General features: G+C 45.3%; 1 pseudogene; it reads right to left on the minus strand.

Annotated features, from left to right (window-relative positions):
• Positions 1-508: 508 nt before the first annotated feature.
• LOC144371914 (protein transport protein Sec61 subunit alpha-like) overlaps positions 509-20,683 on the minus strand; it is a 600,798-nt pseudogene continuing 580,623 nt past the window's right edge.

The raw sequence follows: 20,683 nt of genomic DNA on the forward strand, positions 1-20,683 counted from the left end.
GCAAACCAGCGGCCTCGTGACTGTCCCAGCCCAGTATGACTGGCCTAGGCCAGAGGCCCGGGGTTTCCAAAGTGGAGAGAGAAGATGTCCTTTACCAGGAGCCTGGGAGCAGCTGCACACTGAGGATGCACCACAGCTGACTGGAGTCTGGACAAGAGGACTTGGCAGAGTGGTCCCCTGAGGGCACCGAGCTTAGCCAGGTGAGGGTGGAGGTGGCAACCCCAGGTCTTCCCTGGAGAAGGACAAACCTTCCTTGCCTCGAGGTGGCCATGAGGTGACAGAAATGGCAGTCCTGGTTCTGCCCCAGCATGAGGCTCATCTGGACACTTGGTGGGAGAGAAGCCACTCATGGCTGGGCAGGGAGCTGTGTCATCCTGAGCCCAGAGGTCCCAACTCCCCCCACAGGAACAGTCTGCACCCAGAGAGTGCCACCACTGGTGAAGATGGGGACATGCTGGTGACACTGCCCATGTCCCCAGAGGAGGTGCGACCCAACACCTGACCACCCCTAAGTCCACACACAGAGATTTTGTTCTTCCAACCAGAGTAAAAAAGCGACCTTTGTAGGGTCCAGGCACGCCATGGTGGCTGCACACATCACTGAGGGGGTGGGGGAAAAGGAGGCCAAAACCAAAGTCAGACAGAAAACTGGGACAGCACTTCCCATCCCTGTCAGGACTGCAACTGCCAAAGCCAGAAGGAGGAGAGGAGCTCCGCCAAGGGTGTCAGCCCCATGGTGTAGAGGAGGGGTAGATGTCAGCCAGATGGCAATATCTCCACATGCCACAGCACTGCTGCCCCCAGCCACCACTGCCTTCCAAAGAACTGCCTGGCATCCTCCCAGGTCCTTGGGCAGGTTTGGCTCTCTGAAAAGCAGGGTTCCCATGCTGCCCACCTTGCTTGGCTTCTTGATGAAGGTCTCAAAGGACTGGGAGATATTGGTGACCGCCAACAGGATCCCTGTCCTCAAGCTGATGGTGCTCAGGAAGATAGCGAGGACCTAGAGATCCCCAAGGCATAGGCCCCCAGAGGCTGCCACCATGGCTATGTTACTGGGGGAGGGCAAGTGGTCAGCCCTGGGCCACCACAGAGCTCCCAACCTGGCCACCAGTTTTGCCCATGCCTGAAACCATAACCTCAGGAGGCCCCACCACCTCCCTGAAGCATTATCTGCTAACTCTCCTGTGCACCCCACTAATGCTATGGGACCTAGTTTCTGCTAGGGGACTGTGACTAGTCCACACTGAAAAGCTGATGGATGCAGTGGTCCACAATGTAACCCCAGTAACTCAGGAGGCTGAGGCAGGAGAATCACAAGGTGGAGGCCAACCTCACCTACTTTGCAAGGCCCTAAGCAGCTCTGCAAGAATGTGGCTTTTCCCACGGTTGCTTCTTTCAGGAAAGGTCACCAAGTGAGAACCCACAGGAAAACCTAGACTGCCACCTGACTTTGTAGACACAGCCCTTCTCACTGTGGCTGCTGCCGAGTGGCAGATGAAGAGCTAAGAAAATGGCAAAGGGCACCAGGGAGGCTGAGGCGTAGCGGCACTCAGGCTACCTGGCCGTGGCCCAGCTGGTCTCTCTCTGCCATGACCTTGTCTTCTGGAATTAACCTCCCTGCTTCAAACACCACCAGCCCTTTGTGGCTCTGCTGGCCTCTCAGCCACATCCACCATCTCTCTTTTTTCGGTCTTGGGGGTTTAACCCAGGGGTGCTCAACCCCTGAGCCCTCTTCCCAGCCCCTTTTTTGTATTTTATTTAGATACAGGGTTTAACTAAGTTGCTTAGGGCCTCAGTAAGTTGCTAAGGTTGGCCTCCACCTTGCCATCCTCCTGCCTTGGCCTCCAGACATGCCCCACAGAGCCTAGCACTTCAGCTCAGGTCCATCTGGAGTCCCACTCTGTGTTCAGAGCCTGGGAACCTGCTCCTGGATGCCTAGGGCAGCATGCCACCAGCATGAGCAGAGGTGAGGGTCCCCTGCTGCCAGAACCCCATGCTTGGTCACAAGGCTTTGTGTTCCTGACTCTGCTGAGGGCAGCAAGCATCTTTTCTCATGACCCTAGCATCTAGCACTTAGCAGGTTCATGAATATTCAATGACACAGGGGCTTTGCCTACCCTTTGATCCGAGAATGAGACCCATAGACACTGGAGACACCAAGGCCCACCAAAGCTGGAGGCCCGGGAGCCACACCTGCTGTTTGGGGGCAGGTACTGCACTCACTGGTTGAGCTCACGCATCATGGATGTCTCCCAGTGGTCCTGCATCATCATCTGCTGCTCCTTCAGTTGCTTGGCCACCTGCATGATGTCCAGAGAAGAGGATGGGCTCAGGGGTGGGTTCAGAGGGAAAGGTCTCAAGCTGCTGGACAATTAAAGGGTTCTTTCTGCAGCTCTATGTCTTTACACGAACTTTAAAATGCCCTAAAGGCTAGGGGTGCACCCCTGTTATTTCAGTGGCTTGGGAGGCTGAGGCAGGAGGATCACAAGTTGGAGGCCAGCCTCAGCCACTTAGCAAGACCCTGAGCAGCTCAGCAAGACCCTGGCTCTAGATGAAATCTAACAAGGACTGGGAGGTGGCTCGGGGGTTAAGTGTCCCTGGACCAACAATGTGCCATAAGGAGAAGACAAAACAAGTGTGATTTTCCATTCTGACTTTAGGTTCTCTGACCTGCTGCTGATGGCTGAGCTCCATTCGTCTGTCCTTAATGTTCTGAACTGTGTCACCAAGGTGGGTGGCCCATCTGCATGTCATAAGCCATTACTGTGACAAAACAACAAGTTTGAGTGACACTTTAAGCACGTCTGTGATGCAGTCCGGTTGGGCAAAATAACTGGGAGGTGACAAGCATCTTGAAGGTTGAAGCAGGAACTGCTTTATTGTGGGGAAGCTTAGAGGGAACTGAGCGGGAACTCAAGGTAGCGGGCACCCAAGGTAGCAGGAGCCGCCTTATTGCAAAACAGCAGAGGTATATTTACCTAACTGATTACACACATCTTGACTCAATTAGCATCATCCAGTTATGGAACTCAGCCAATAAAATGAGCTGAGTAATGGCTCAGTGGCATTGGTTCACAAACCACTCCTCCTGGCAAACTGCAAGGTGCCATCTTGACTTGATTTGTGTTCCCCAACACTTCCATTCATACCTACCTACGTCCTTGGCAGAGGAGCCTGAGACCTCATCCCAGGTCTCAGAGAAGAAGGCACAAGAGCCCAGAATAAACATGAGGTACATTACCACATAGACAGGATCCTCCAACACAGAGCCAAAGGACTCCAGCGGAAACAGGTAGTAACACAGGCCACCAACTGTGTAGGTGCAGGCGGGGCCTCCAGAAGATTTTCCTTGGAAGAAGGAACAGAATGTATGGGACACTGCGTCTACTGAACCTGAGATTAAAGATGAACCCAGACCAAAGACTGATTGCAGCCAGGTACAATGACACATGCCTGTCACCCCACAGCTCAGGAGGCTGAGGCACGAGAATAGCAAGTTGGAGGCCAGCTTGGCAACTTAGAAAGGCCCTAAGCAGCTCAGTGAAAACCTGGCTCTAAATAGGGCTGGAATAGGGCTCAGGGGTCAAGGGCCCCTGGGTTCAGTCCCTGTTACAAAAAACGTCCTGCACAGAATTTGGGAAAGGACACAGGAGAGGAGATCTGTGGGTGAGACACTTGGTTAGGAGCAAGATGCACAGATGCTGAGCAGTGCCACCCACACTGTGGCCAGGAGAGGTTCCTTGGAAACATCTGACTTACAAACCAGGTGCCCAACAGGCTGACAAGCAGAGGCCCATTAAAGCAGGCCAACAGCATCTGGGAGATGATGTAGAGGTGGGGACCAGAATGGACTGCAGGAAGATTGGGACATTGGAGGTAAAGAAGAGCTCAATAAGATAGTTGTGGTACTCGCCCTGGTAGCATGCAGTCTTTATGGGCAGGTCCACCCGGAAGCCCTGAGGACACAGAACAGGGGCCCTTCACTGCCTCACTGCTTCCTATGGTCCAGAGACGTGGGAGGTGGCACCACCTCTGGAAACCTGACTTCTGACAGTGCTAAAGAGCACCTACCTCTTCCCTTACTCCCACTGTGTTTGGAGCACACATAGAAAACAAAAAACAGAAAAACTGGTTTTAAAATGTACTAAAGGGCACTCTATGGCCATTTGTATCTAAACAAACAAACAAACTAAACCCAATTATACTGAAACCAGAGACAATGGTGCATGCCTGTCATCACCAGCAGCGCTGGAGACTGAGGCAGGAGAATTCCAAATTGGAGGCCAGCCTCAGCAACTCAGTGAGACTCTGTCTCTAAATAACATATAAAAAGGGTTGGGGATGGTGCTCAAGAGTTAAGTGCCCCTGCGTTTCATTTATGGTACCAAAAAATTAAAAAAAAAAAAAGAAATACAGACTTTCTGACTTCCTGTGCTCATGCTGGACACACCAGGAAATGGATGACCACAGAAAAGACAATGACAGGGGTGATGAGATTCATGAGGTCTAGGAGATTCTGGCAGGAGAAAGCCTCTCTAAGTGCTCAGATTTGTCTGTGCTCCTGGCCCAGAGATGAAACCATGCAACGATGGTGCCCTCCAATTCCATGCCTGTTGGCAGAGGAGGACACCAATGTGAAGGGAAAAACAAGGGGCTGGACTCTGCTGGGTCTTAGGCTGCCTCCTGGCTAAATCAGAGGCAGGAGAACAGAATCAGCCAGGAGACTAAGCCAGGAGACTCAGCCAGGAGTCTCAGCACCCACAGTCACAGGGTCACGGTCTGGATATTTTTTGGCACCAGGGATGGAACTCAGGGGCCCTTGGCCACTGAACCCCATGCCTAGCCTCTTTGTATTTCATTCAGAGACAGAATCTTGCTGAGTTGCTGAGGCCTTATTGTTGCTGAGGCTGGCCTCCAAGTTGAGATCCTCCTGCCTCAGCCTCAGCAACAGGCCACAGACCGGCCAGGGACACTGAAGCACAGGGCGCCAAGGTCCGACCACTTCAGAAATGGTGTGAGACTTACTTTAGGACAAAAACACAGTGGGAAACACTGTCACCATGGCCCCTGCTGCCAGGTCAGTGCTTCCCTAGACGTGGCATCTGTGGGCAGAGTGGCTAACAGCTGGGGACTCAGATGTACCCGTCTCTCCCTGGGACAGCATTTTTCTGTCATCCCAGAGTTGGGACAGCAGGACTCCCATCACTTTCTGGACGGCCACTCAGATGGGCCATCTGTCCTGTAGACCACATGGATGGGATGTCTGTGACAGAGAAGCTGTCCTAGTGTTCCCTGGCCCCCTGGCATCCCCGTGGTTGTCTTCTGACAGCCCCTCTTCCTGCTGCCTCTGGCTGTGTGGGAAAACAGCTGATGTCCCTGTGGTCGAGAATCTGGAGACATGAAACCTTGAGCATTCTATAAAAGAGGAAGTTCAGCAATCCCAGGGGGAGAAAGCAGGGACATGTCATGGCTCCTCTTGCCACCAATGACTTCTCTGTTCTCTCTTCTCTTGCTTCACTGAGCTAAACCTAAAACACACCAGCTCATCTGTGCCCCAGGGCCTTTGCACCTGCCAGGTTCTCTAGACAGATCCATAACACTCTTCCCCAGTCACCAATTTTTCTTCTCTGCTCTACTCTGACCCGGAACCCTGGGGTGACACTGATGCTCACATGTCTTACGTAATATCTCTTTGTATTCTTAGCACCCACAGAAGTGCCTGGTGCTTAACAGCGCCTGCCTGACAAGTTTCTGGAATGAAAGGTGGGTGACAGCAATGGCGGGGTGAGGGCCTTAGGAGTTTTCTGAATGTTTAATGTGGTCATTTCTTGCAAGTCTCTACCCACTGATCTCTGGGAACTGGGTTGTTTCATGTGCTATGTCGCCCTGGGGGCAAAAGCAGTGTGACATCTGTACTGTCCATCTCCCTCCCAGCCTGGATTGTCCCCCACCTCAGGGAAGATGGACCAACTGTGCTCTCCATTTTAGGGTACCTTCTACATCCCACTTTCCAAGTTGCAAGTTGAGCCCTGGTGGCACTCCTGGTAACAGGTGGCCCTTCAAGCTGCAAGCTATCTGTGCCTGCTCCACCCTCTTCTTGCTGTCCTGGGGTGTCCCCATGGCTCCACCATTTTGGCTCCTTAAAGCACCACTCAAAGCCCCCCAGGTAGTCCCTGTGCCCTGACAAGTCTCAGAGGTGGCCAAGGGCATCTACCTTCAGGTCTCCATTGTCTGTGTCCTTCAACTCTCAGTAAGTTCTAAGGCCCTCACTCTGATGTCACAGTGGCTGGCTCAGGCTGGATGGCTGTGCCATCTCCCCAGTCATTTTTTTAGCCTGTCTCCCAGGGATAGCAAATCATTCCTTCCAAAACTGTCTGCTAACTCACTATCCTGCTCCAGAGAAAAGTCATCCTCTGGCTGGCTGCCATGGCTCAATCCTTCACTGACTGGTCCCCTGTGGCCACCACTGCTCCCTCTCCTTTCAAAGGCAGACCTCACCAAAGCCAGGAGGTCTTAGCAGACACCCCTACTTCCACACAGCTTTCACTCCCAAATCTACAGCTGGGGCCCAGCTTCTTTGCACTCCCAGATCCTGAATTCACCTTAGATTTTCTGAAATTCTAGGAAGAGTCTGGTGTCACTTTGCCTACTCTTCTGTAAGTGTCCCCAACCCTCCTTCCCAAGGTCCAGTCTTTCTTATGGGATCCCTCAGGCACCCTGCAGGGATTCATCTGCAGTTTCCTCAATTTGATGATGTGGCACTGGAGGCTGGCCGAGAACAAGCTCCACAGTCAATTCCAAGAAAATACAAAAATGCACACAAATATTTTCCATGAGAGACTTCCCAGCAAATAACAGATTCAGGATTCAAAGGCCAAAAGAAAAAAAAATTCAATTTCCCTCTCCTAAGAAGTCTCACATATTTTGAAATTTTTATTTTATTAAGATTTGTAAGCCAGGTGTCATGGTGCACACCTGTAATCCCATGGCTCTGGAGGCCAAGGCAGGAGGATTGGTAACCTCAGCCAAATTGGGGCTCTAAGAAACCCAGCGAGACCCTGTCTCTGAATATAATACAAAAGAGGGTAGGGGATGGGGCTCAGGGGTTAACTGTCCCTGAGTTCAATCCCCAGTGCCTTCTGTCCCAAATTGGCAATACTGAGGATTGAACACAGGAACAGTCATTCTACCCCAGCCCTTTTGAGACAGAGTCTCACTTATTTGCCAAGGATATCCTTGAACTTGTAATCATCAACTAACTGCTCCTTGCCTGAACAAGTGGTATGGTGTAGCAATTTCATTTTTAGAATCTTATTCACTAAGAATAACTGCTAAAATATGTGCAGATGATTGCCCGAGGATATTCGTTTCGATGCTAACTGTGAGTGAGAAAGGACTGAAATGTCCACCAGAAGATAATTGGCTAAAATCAACACTTCTTTATCCTTGCAGTAAAGGTTTCTGCTAAGAAATATGAGGCAGGATTACTCTGTGTCATATTAACTACCCTTGAAATATTTTTATAAGATGTGAAAGTTTAAATTTCATTTTGAATATAAGTGTTGTTGTTGTTATTATTATTATTATTATTATTATTATTATTTACAAGGTATTTATCCCAGGACCACTTAACCTCTGATCCCTGTCCCCAGCTCTTTATATATTTTATTTAGAGACAAGGTCTCACTGAGTTGCTTATGGCTTCACTAAGTTGCTCAGGCTGGCCTCCAACTTGTTATTCTCCTGCCCCAGCCTCCTGAGCTTCTGGGATGACAGGCTTGAACCTCTGCACTCAGCTATATTTTTAAAACTTCGCACACTGATAATTCAGAGGAATTGTTTCTGAAACACATGTTTTCCCCCAGAGGAATATCCTGCATGCAGGGAAACTTTCTGCAGAGGTGCCCCATGGGAGGCAGGGCCCTCATCTTCATTGGTGTTTATGTGGTGGGGTTGAAGGCCTTCCTCAGGATGGTATAAGAAAAGTTGCTTGAGATAGAGAGGGAGAAGCCAGAGTCCAGGCCATGACTTTGTAAAGAAGCTCATCCAAAAAAAGAATGATCGAGCTTGCCACAAAGAACTGCAGAATTAAAATAAATAAATTCATAAAAGTGGACTCTGTGTTACTGGCCCCAAGGTCCTGATTCCTTCCATCTTCAATGATTGGGCTTTCTACTATAAACTCCAAATAAGAGATCCTTCTCAATCTGTCTCACAGGAGTTCAGAAGCCAAATCCAGGGTCTTTCTATTCTCTAATTTTTTTTAAATCTATTTTTTTAGTTGGAGGTGAACACAACATCTTTATTGTATTTTTAGGGTGTGCTAAGCATAGAGCCCAAGGCCTTGCGTGTGCCAGGTGAGCCTCTACCACTGAGCCCCAGACCCAGCCCCTACATTTTTTGTTTTTGCTTTTTAATTGTTTAGGGGTTTACAGGTGGACAGCATGCCTTTATTGATTTTAATATTTCTCATCATAAATGGGCACAGAGTATTTATTTGATTGATTTCTTTTTGGGTGGTTTCCAGCCTCCAAACCAGGGCCTCACCCTGCTCAGGCCAGTGTTTATCCCTGAGCCCAGCCCTTAGCCTGGCCTGGCCCCAGCTCTGGCTGAATACTGATGAGGAGGAAGAGAGATGGCGGGGTCACTCAGGAAGCGGGGTGCGAGTAGGTTTCACCTGCATGGTGATCAGCAGACAGATCTCAGCGCCCATCACTGAGAGGACCCTGTCCATGCCTGTCATCACATCCATCATAGAATGACTGATGGTGACGATCATGCTGAACAGTAGGTTACCAACAAAACTCTGAACAGAGTTTGGCAGGACCATAGATGACAAATACTGACACTGCTCCCCCCTGCCCTGGGGACTTGGTGAGGAGTGTCCAACTGTCACACATCAATGCACATAAGAACTCAGAGGCTTTGTTCTTTTTTGTGGCTTTAGGGATTGAACCCAGGGCCTTGTGAATTGTAGGCAAGTGCTCTACTACACCTCAGCCCAGTCATCCTAAATTCTTTGTTTAAAAAATGATCTTGAGGAGCTGGGGATGTGGTTCAAGTGGTAAAGCGCTCACCTGGCATGCATGCGGCCTGGGTTCAATTCTCAGCACTACGTACAAACAAAGATGTTGTGTCCACCGGAAAAAACCTGAAATATAAATATTAAATAAAATTCTCTCTCTCTCTCTCTCTCTCTCTCTCTCTCTCTCTCTTCTCTCTCTCTCTCTCTCTCTCTCTCTCTCTCTCTCTCTCTCTCTCTCTCTCAAATGATCTTGAATTCTTAAGATGAAAAAAAAATTTAAAAAAATTGTCAAGTGTAAGGAGAAAACTTCTGGGGCTGTAGCTCAGTGAGAGAGGCACTAAGTTCCATTCCCAGGTTTTCAAAAAATTAATGTTAAAAACAAAGAGAGAAAGAGAAAAAACAACCTGATTTGGGCTTTAGAAAAATAATGTAAATTTCTTTTGTTTGTTTGTTTTGCTTTTGATACGGGGGATTGAACTCAGGGGCACTCAACCACTGAGCCCTATCCCCAGCCCTATTTTGTGTTTTATTTAGAGACAGGGTATTACTGTGCTGCTTAGGGCCTCACTGTTGCTGAGGATGGCTTTGAACTCACAATCCTCCAGCCTCAGCCTCCTGAGCTGCTGGGATTAGAGGTGTGTACCACTGTACTAACCCAAGTATATTTTTTAATGTCCAAAATAGAAATTAGAAAAAAAAACACTTATTAGTGCTTTAGAAGAATAATGCATTAATTTAAGGCATTGAATAATAAATGCATTACTTAATATTTAATTATGCATTACTTATTTTATTAATGATTAATGCATTAATACATAAAAATATTCTACAATCTTGATTTATGTCTGAAACTCATAAATTTAAGTTAGATTGATTTCTCACTCAATTATTTTACCTTCTAACTTAAGATCTCTGAGGCATGCTGTATAGAAGATGGCAGAGTAGAAAATTGTAACTATTGGTTTCTAAATAATACATTCCAGTTAACAGAGGCTAGGCTTGGCTGGTCCCCATTATTGGCGCTGCCTATCATTTGATATGGCCAATACTGAGACTCCAGAACTATTATCTAAATTTCTTCTGCATCACAAAACTAATCAACAGCAGAGATAGACTGAGAGGATAACCTTTTTGCTCATTAAATCTTTTTAAATGCCAGAAGAAAAATAGCACTTGCTAAATAACTACCATGCACTAGGCACTGTGGGAGTGATTATAAAATTTAATCCTTTTTTAAATTTAGTACTGAGGACTGAGCATACATGCTCATTGAGACCATGTATCTAAATAAAATATAAAATGGCTCGGGATGGTGCTCAGAGGTGAAGCATGAGCACCATCCCCAGCCACTCTTTATTTTATTTAGATACAGGGTCTCAATGAATTGCTTAGGGCCTCACTAAGTTGCTGAGGCTGGCCTCTAACTGGTGATCCTCCTGCCTCAGCCTCCAGAGCTTCTGCAATTACAGGCATACTCCACAGCACCTGGCTTTGATTTAATTTTTATGACAGCTCTGAAGTAGATGTCACCTCCATGGAAATCATGCCTGGTGAAGTGGTGACCTCCATGTCCTGATTTTTCAAGTACATCCTCTGGGGCATTCCTGGCCTTTCTCCATACCCAGAATCTTCCAGAAGTTCTCTCTTACTAACAGGAAATGGAGCACCTACAGGGTTGGCAGGCCAAACATACAGGCAAAACTGGGCTGTTTTAATGCCTCCAATTTTAGAGCCAATTCAAATTTTCAACTAGACACCAGAACTATATCCATGATCTTTCTTAAACTTCTGGGCTCCATTGAAGAGGGCTTAGTCTTTTGGGGTGTTACACACTTCATTTTTCTTGGTTCCAGCCAAGAGCTGCATGATGAAAATTGTAATCATACCCAGCTCCATGAGTGTGCCGAAGGAAAGAGGAAGCCACAAAGCTGCTGTGAGCTCAGAAAAGCAAGACATGACTTAATAAAATGAACCTAAAAAATTGCAAGTTACCCCTTCTCCACACTGCATAGGCTTCAGGTTTCAGGCAGCAATTATAGACTAACTCCCCCAAACCAAAGATAAGAACACAACTGAGTCCCTCTGTTGAGCCCACCACGCCCCATGTAATTCTGTTTGGAAAGTCATGTACCCCTCAAAAGCCTACTGCATTCCCATCCCCATGGATAGATACATTCTGGCTGGACAGAGGTCAGAGAGGCCCATCCTTCATCAGTTCATAGAACTAGAGAACATTCCAATCATTTCCAGAGGCTGCAGACAGGGTTGGCACAATTGGATCTAGTTGGGAATCAACCTTTTCTTCCCATCATGTTCAGATGAGCTCTGATTCTGAGTGACTGGAACATCATTGGAACCTCATTTTTAAACCATGTCCATCAAATGCACCAACAACATACATAAGAAAATCATTTCCAGACCCACAGGTGACTGGTTAGAGTCAACCCTCCACTGTCACTCATGGTTTTGATTTATATATTTCACTTGTAGATATAAAAAAGATGCATCTGAGAAAACAATGGAAAGTTCTGGAGAATGTTCTAGATGGACTCACCATCTCATTTCAGGGATTTCAAACTCTCTAGTTTTTTTCAAGTTTTCAGAAATTCTCAAGCAGAGACTTATCTTGCTCTTCCAGATTTTGTATTGCATTCAAATCGAACCCAAGAAAGATGGTGTTGCCCAGGCTGAAAGCACCGTTGATCTGACTGTACGACGTGGCACATGCAGACTTTCCAGGTCACGAAGCTTCCCATTCTCTGAGCTTCACAGAAAGGCTGTCATTCAACTACATGGTGCTGGTCCAGCAGAGAAGAGGCAGAGTGAGTCTGAGCCTCCCTCTGTTGAAGGCCAGAATCCCTCACATCCGGTAGAAAGAGTCTGCAGAATATGAGGCCATTATATGAAATAGAGGATCTGGAAACAAGCAGAAACCACAGGAATGGTGTGTGTGTCCCCCCTCTTCCCCCTTCTCTAACAACAGCACAGAAGACTGTATTGGCCTGTCAGCAGACCAAGAAGATGAAGGGGGGGTGGCCTTCCACAGCACCTTCTCCTTCAACTGGATCTACAGAAGAGGCAGAGTTAGAGGACATAAAGTTTCCCAGTAAGTAAATAAAAATGGAATCACACAGACCCTTTCTCTAATCACCAAGGAAGGCCAAAGAGGGCTGGGGGCACAGCTCCATGGGGAAGCACTTGCCTAGCATGCATGATGCTCTGGGTTCAGTTCAGAAGATACCCCTTCCCAAAAAAGAGAAAAAGCCACACCATGCACCAAGCAGTGTCCTGAAAGGTGAGTCTCATGCTTTCTGTGGTCAAAGCCAATGTGAAGGTGTCTGTAGGTGTCATGTCAGAGAATACTCATAATTATATAGCATCATGATCTTTCCAGTGCTTAAGTGAGTTTAATAGCAAAGCTGTGCTCTTAACCACTGACATGAGCAGTTTAGATTCTCAAGGTGAGGCAAGAAAAAGGTAAGTTCAAAGCCAGCCTCATCAAAAGTAAGGCACTGAGCTACTCTATGGGACCATGTCTCTCCATAAAAAACAAACTAGGGCTGGAGACATTTTCCCTTGCTTCTGAGTTCAATCCTAGAGATAAACAAATAAACAAACAAACAAACAAACAAATACATTCTTTCCATTGTTAATATTATTAAAATAATATTCTAGTCTTTATATTATTTACCTCTTCTCTGAAGTTCAGTATTTTTTCTTCTACTAGTTTTGAGTCTGAATTGTTCTTGATTTTCTAACTCCTTGAAGTAGAAGTCTTGGTTGTTTTCTCTTTTGATGTAGGTATGTACTGATCTAATCTTCTTAAAATTGCCTCTGCTCTATGCTATAGTGTTTTTTATTTTGTGTTTCTGTCATAATTTTTCTAAAGATTTTTTTAAATTTCTATTCTATTTATCAATAGACTCTTGTTTATTTGAGAGCTTGTTGTTACATTTGCAGACATGCAGGATGTTTCTGAAGTTCCTACTGTTGCACATTTCCAGTTTTATTACATTGTGTTCAGGAAAAAGTCATTTTAAATTATTTTTAGCTTCTAAAATTTGTTAAGGTTTGTTTTGTGACTTAACCTTTTGTATAGTCAGTCTAGAGAATGTCATTGTTACTGTTGTGAAGAATTTGACTTCTTTTCACTTTTGTTGAAAAGTTCTGTCCATCTGCTCTGAAGTGTACTTTAAATCCTGTATAAACAAAGAAGAAGAGACAGAAGCAAGGTTCAGAGGCAGAATGACAGAATGGCAGAAAGTCTCCTTGTCCAAGCTGCCAGCTTTACTTATAGTAGTAGGTTCCAATAGGTCACTAGCATCAGTAGTACATTATTGTTTATTGTGCCATTAGGCTATAGATTTAGCAATATTATGAAGCTTCATTGATAGTTACCTATTAAGATTTCAACTTGCAATGTTAGGAGATTTATGTGGCTCTCAAGTAAGTCCATTGCTTAAAGTTACTATTATGTGAAAAGCTTCAGGGGCAGCAAAGCTTGGCAAAACACTGGTTTTCAAAAAAGATAGTCCTCCAGGAGCTCAGTGCTTTTAATGTCAAAAAGATTTCTCATGCAAGGCCAGACCACTGCTATTGATGATGCCAAAGTCCACTTTTAGCATCTCGTAGACTGAGTCATTTGCTCTGGAAAACAAACACATATTAAAGTTCAGTTTGAAGCACTTATCTCAGCATAATGTCAAGAACACAGTATATGGCCCATTCCCCTTTGTCATATAAGGAAAAAATTGCCACCTTAGACCCACATATGGCAGTGTTCAAAGAACCTGGACCACAGCTGCCTGTCTGTGGCCCCATCTCAGGATGAGCTTTCAGGATCCTCTGTGGACAGAAGGCTTCTCCTCACTGAAATAGAAGCTGCAATAGATTCCTTCCCAAAACATGGTGCCAGTTCCCTCCCCAGTTCATCCAAAGAAAGAGATGCCATTTTCTGATTGATTGCCACCTTATAGCCCACATCAGCAACCTCTGTAAAGGCCCATTGACCAAAGATTAGGCTAACAAGTTCTGGAGATGAGAATGTGGGCCTGTCTTTAGAGGAGACTCTGTTGCCTAGGTCCATGTGCTAGATGGTCACTGGCACTGTAGGTGCTGCTGCTACTGAGCATTCCATCTAGTGGGACAGAGAGCTGCAGAATGGGAACACATGGAGGGACCCCTTGAAAAGCATCTTCAGACCCTTGGGCAGTGGAACCATAAGAGTTGCTGAATTGGCCTCCACTCAAACAGCTGTCAAGTAGGAATAATTACAGGTGTCCTCTTCAAGGACTCAAGGTTTCTAATTTTTGAAATGGTGTTCTCTTGAAAAAATTTTAAAAATGATTCCTGGCTCCTGATATATATAATTATATGTATATACTTGTATATGTGTGTGTGTGTGTATATATATATATATATATATATATATATATATATATATATATATATATATGATTTTATATAAGTCTGTCTATATATGTGTTTATGTATGTGTGATTTTAACAAAATCTTTACACAAAATAAGGTATAGATGACTGAATCATACAGGATGTTCCTGAGAGGCAGACTAAACCTTCCCTGTGTTCTTTCACTTTTTAGTTAACCCTTTAACAGAAGGAGAGGAGAAGCTAACACCAAACAGAGGCAAGGAGGGGCAGCTGCACTGGGTAGTTGCAGAGGTGCTGCGTGGCCTGGTGAGAATAGCCTGCAGCTGCCTCCTTCTTCTCAGATCAGTTGTGAAGTGTAAGCTCACTGCGAGACACAGCCTGATTCATGCCCCATGACCCATGATGTGCTGGCTGTCTTAATCAGCACTGTGTTTTGGTTCCATGGCCAATGGTTAAATATTATCAAAAAGTAATTGGGTTTGTCAAATTGATTGACAGGGAGACCCTCCCCTCTTTCATTAGTGATTGCTTCCATTTGGATCTAGGGGTCCCCAGAGGCCAGGTGCTAATGTGGTTCCTAGTCTGATGTTGACAGGGTGAAGATCCTTTGGGGACTTTGTAGAAGGCTCTAGATCATGGGCCTTGAGGGAGGCTACATGAAACCAGCTCTATCTTCTTTCTCCTTTGTTCAGCGCAAAAGTGAGTAGATGTTTTCTCTACCCCATGCTCCCTGCCACAGGGTGCTAACTCAGCACAAGCTCCCATACCTGACCAAAATCTAAAACCTTTAAAACTATACACCAACAAACCCCTTCTCTCTGCACGTTTATAACTCAAGGTTTGCTCCAGTAATGAAAGCCACCGAAATGTCACCATGTTGTCTGGACTACAGCAGCAAAGAAAAATCCAAGAAGGGAGATGGGGATGGATTCCAGTCACATTTCCCAGTGCACATTGGACCAGGGCAACAGCATGTAGAGGGCCTGTTCTCTGCAGAAAGCCTAGGCTTTGATTCTCCTCTTCCCTGTGGACAACAAAGCCTCCCTCTGCCCCAACAGCAGTGCTTAAAAGAAGAGGGCTTTGAATATGGGTTCTGGTGGCTCACTTCCTGAGGTCTAGGTCCAACAGCCAGATGAGGCAGGAAAACACTTGCCCCCACTTGCCAAAAGCACATCACTTTCATGCATAGAGCCATGTCCTCTGTCTTGTTTTCTTGGCTTCAGCTTATCTCTTCTGAACCTTTCCAATTTGCTTCTTTTTCTAATCTTTTAATTTTTTGGCAACACAACCTTTTATCTTCTGGTTTTATCTTTATTACTCACATTCCCTCAGGATGAGTATTCATTACAATATTTTAAATTAAGACCTACACTGCCTTCCTAGTTGTGTGCATCGGGGCTCCCCACACAACATGTGTAATTCTTATCACAGATTTCAGGCAGTTTGTACATTATATTCTATTAAAATCTCAGTTCCACTCAAGGTTGTCACAACCCAGGGATCACAGCTTCCTGCTATATGATGTGCTGAGATATATTCACACTTGCCTGTTAACAGAAATTTCTCTCCACAGCCCTGTGTTTCACACCTCATTTGATATCACAATGCACCAGAAGGCATAAAAAGAAGTGGTCATTTATTTACATTTTGGAAGGGATTCTAGAGGGATACTATATAAGCATAAATTATCACACCACAACTATAATCCCTGGCCTTCTTCAGCCCTGGGGAGGAGGGTTGGTCCAGGAGCTGTCAATCACACGGCTCTTTCTCAGTCACTTCTATGAACTGCAGACTCTGCTCTCAGAAAACATCAGTGACAACCACCTCCAAGAACTTGTGTTGTTCTCTGCATTTGAAACATTATCATTTGAACAAATATTTCAACAAAATTTTCTCTGCATGGAGCTTGGACACCATCACCTACCCAGTGTCCAAGGATGCAGAGATAGATGGCACCCAAAGTATGTTCTGGGGATATAAGGACTCCTGACACTTTGGTTACTGTCTGGCTCACTCTCACTAAAGTCTGCTTCAGAGTCCATGGCCCCCAGATTCCCTCCCACCTTCTATCCCAGTCCTTCAGCTGAGGTTGATGGGAACCCCTGACTTCAGGGCTGGCTATGACAGTTTCTCAGGGGATCATATGATCATAGTTATATCCCGAGAGCCAGGGATGATCAGGACCTGTGCTGGGCCTGTCTGGGAAGAAAAGCTTCTATCAGAATGACCACATCAGCAGATGGATGCAGATGTAGTCAGTATCCACCATCCTCTTTCAGGATGAAGAGAATCTGAGAGCAATATAACCATGGGAAGATGGGAACAGGCTCTGAAGAGAAAATTGGAGCCCCAATCTAACACTCCTGATTCCCATCCACCATGAACTTCACCTGCCTGAAGACCTTCATTGTTAAAGGAAAAATAGACAAAAGCACCTGATAAACCAAGCACCTGAGAGGAACTTTTCCACCAGGAATATGCAAAGCAGTGCTATGGGTTACAGTGTGGGTCTGGAAAGTCCCCCAAAGTCTCATGCACTTAAAGGCTCAGTCTCCAGTGCAGCAATGTCCAGGGGTGGGGCTGATTGGAAATGACTCCATCCCCAGGGGCTGACCTCCTCAGTGGAATAATGCACCAGATGGATTGAAGATGGGAATGGATTATTGGGAGTGGAATCCCATTGGAGGAAGGTTATCACTGGGGATGTGGCCTGAGAAGGTTCATCTCATCCCCAGATTCTGTCTTCTCCACTCCCAAGGCCTGGAGCTGAGCAGCATTCCCCACCACACCCTCCAGCCATGATGTTTTGCCTCACCTCAGGCATAGAGCAATCTATTTTACCTACTATGAACTAAAGCCTCTGAAATGGTCAAAGTTAACCTTCTTTCCTCAGAGCTGTAGGGGTCAGGTATCTTGGTCACAGTAATGAAAAGCTGCATAACACACTATGAAAAACAGAATAAAGCCACAGCCCTTGACAGACACCAATTCTGACGAGTCCTATCTGCAACTCTCCCCTCTTCATTCCCTAATGAGAGAGACCATCTCCCACTACAAAGCCCAAAATATTACCGAACATGTGTAAGTCGCATTGATCCCAGGCATTGGGCACTCACCTTCCTTCCCATAAAACCTGCAAAGCCACTGCCCAGGTGTTCATTCTTAATAGTAGCAAAACACTCTGTGGAGTGTTTCAAGATGAATAAATAAATAGATAAAAGTATCATGACTGCTCACCCCAGCCTGCTTGTTCTGAGTGGGGCTGGGATTGAGGCTCAGTGGTAGAGCACTTACCTAGCATGTGTGAGGCACTGGTTTCAATTTTCAACATCACATTAGATAAATAAGTAAATGTACTGTGTTCATCCACAACTAAAAATTATTTTTAAAAAAGAGGCTAAGTGTTCTGTCTTGTTCCATGAGTACCAGTGGTGCAAAAACTCACAAAATCCAGAGAAGACTTATCATTAAGAGAGACTCAAAGAAGGAGTGGGCAGGGGGCGCTTGCAGGAAGAAGTCCACAGCTGATCAGGGTCATATGATCTGACCTGGCACTCAGGACTTTCTAGAGGGAAGAAAAGAAATCCAGTGCCTCCCTGGGAACCGTGCCCTAGTGCCGGGTGGGCCCCCTGTCAGCTGGACTGGATGGGTTTCCAGAGTGTTTCTGAGGTCACCAGTCCCAGCAAAGGCTGTGTTCCCCTCTCAGTCTTTCTTCTTTTTCTAGCCTGCTCGGGTCTAGGGTGGGTCAAAAAACGAGACAGTCACCTCAGGAGTCAGAGCTCGCCCACGCCAGGGTGGGAGGACAGGCCCCAGGACATAAGAGCCTGGTAACAGGGGAGGCCAGAGGCCCTAGGTCACCTCTGCACAGAGGGCTGGAGGCCAGTGGTGACTGCGGGCTGCTCGCCATGCACTGGGCCTCCATGTGCCACTCCATGCCCCGGGTCTCATCTCTCAGATCGCTGAACTCTGAAGATTTCAGGGCTTGGTGGTGTCTATGGCACTCTGTTCTAGGGCTCTTACCTGTCACTCTCCATCACTATGAAGGCACCAGCATTGAAGCCTGCATTCCTGGGGGTTCTACGGTGCCACCTGCTGTGTGCCCTGGAGGACAGGCTGCCCGTCATCTGGAAAGGACCAGAGCACAGCATCATCTCAATGACGCTGAAAGTGACCCATTGGGGAAACCAACTCCAGGATGAAGTTCCTGGGCGCCTGAAGGGATCTCAGGGAACATGTGAGTTGAGAGTGGCCTGCAGAATGTGGGTTTTGGGAGGAGTTTGCGTCCTGTAGGCTGTTCGACAGCAAAGAAGACCCTCAGTTTACACTCTGGGCTGGCCAGTCAGTGGGCACTGTCAGGTAGGAACACCTGGGGCCACCCGTGGGAGGTCAAAAGGATGAAAACAACCCCTCCATTCCTGGGGTGGCAGAGCCTAACAGAGGGGCATTTTATAAAAGATATGAAGAGCTGGAAAATGGTCAAACTAGTGTATTTTAAAGTTGAAATAAAAGCTTGCAAAATTTGAGGACCGTACGGTTGTGTACCTATTGTCTAAATAAATATTAGGTCATTGACTTTCTCTACCCTTTTAGTTTTTTTTTTTTATTTTAGTGAATAATCAGTTTTGCCAGCATTTTCTTCAGGAGCTGAGCATTACCCACAGCAGGGAAGACAAACTTACAATTCTCAGATTGCTTTTGACTTCAAGTCTGTGCTCCTGCACTTCTGAATTTAGAGGAAAATTATTTCTTGATGTATTTTTCATGTGTGATTTCTTCCCTTATCCTCTAGGACCCGGTGGTATTTGTTCATTGGTTTTTATAAGCATCTATTGAAATGTAGTTTTTGTATGAAATACTCCCAGTTGCCACAGAGTGTAGTTTGAAAATTAGAAAGTGCGGTCAGAGAAAGCTGCTAGTGGCTTCATTTTCCAAGAATGTAAATCATTTTCTTTTTGTGATTTCAGGGAGTTGATATTACATAGCATCTGAACTTTGTGGGGACAATTTTTGGTAATACATCTGTCATTAAAAAGGCTTTGGGGTTTCCTTTCTAGGAGCAGTGCATAAATTTAAGCCAAGCAATGTTGAAGGATAAGACGTTTTTAAGCATCTAGAGCATTATAAGACTACTGTAGAAATAAATTATAACAACCAAGACCTACAAATGGTGTGCAGAATGGAGTGTGGGAGAGGGGTGAAGACCAAAAAAGAAAGAAAAACAGATGACTTTGCTTTTGTCCTTTGTAATATCAAATTTGTAGCACTTGTCATTTTCTTTGGGTTTAGTTTTGGGAAATAAAAGGTTTATATTTAAAAGAAAATACTTCACAATATAAAACAATTGACATTTGAATGCCTTTTGAGTATGTTTGTAAACTTATTGGATTCATATTTAATATTAAAATGGACTTTTGGTAGGATTATTAGATATAAAGGGTCCCTGAGGGGAAATCTCATATCAGTTTATTTGCAGTATATCTTCTTCAGAAAGCAGACTGGCTATAATATAAACTAACCCACCCTGCAATATCCCCCTTTGAATTGCTTGTAAGAATCCCTGAGATTTGCAATTGATAAGACAGAGTAAGCAGCAGTTCTTGCAGTGCTCAAAACATTTTAGGAGGCAGGAAATCTTTCTCTATATCCAGTCCCTCTTTTTGGTCAGTATCAGGGGTAAGTACAAAATTTGAACTTGAAAACTTAAGATGCCACTTGTTCTACAGGAAAATGCCTGAAAAGAGCATGGCTATGATACAGACACTACTTTTGAAAACAAATTCCAGTGCACCAGGTAACAGTTTTTAGCTACAAATTTTTAAAAAAATTATTATTAGACTGGGCTAGCTGAATTAGGGGTGAATTAGAGCTTTTTCTAGATTCTGTATCCTGATTCCACCTTTAACTATGCTCATAAAGCTTTTGGATTTCAGAACTTATGACATAATAGACTGTGTACACTTTTGTAGCAGACACTTGGAATGAGAGTTTCAAACAGAATTATTTTTTACTGAACTGTCAGTCTTAAAGTTCAATGCAAATGATTCCTGTCTCACAACATACTTTTTTTCATAAAATTATTCTTTTTGTGGTTTTCAACTGGAATATTACACATTTTAATTTCTAAAGATGCGGGATTTTTTAATAAAACCTGAAAACAATTTTTTATTACATGGAAGGCAGAACCAAGATAAGATTAATTCAATCCAGATGTAAAAAGTATGTGAATTTTAAATTTGAATGATCTTAACAAACTTTATTTTTCTTG

The sequence above is a fragment of the Ictidomys tridecemlineatus genome, chromosome Y, assembly GCF_052094955.1.
Source record: "Ictidomys tridecemlineatus isolate mIctTri1 chromosome Y, mIctTri1.hap1, whole genome shotgun sequence".
In the NCBI taxonomy this organism is placed as follows: Eukaryota; Metazoa; Chordata; class Mammalia; order Rodentia; family Sciuridae; genus Ictidomys; species Ictidomys tridecemlineatus.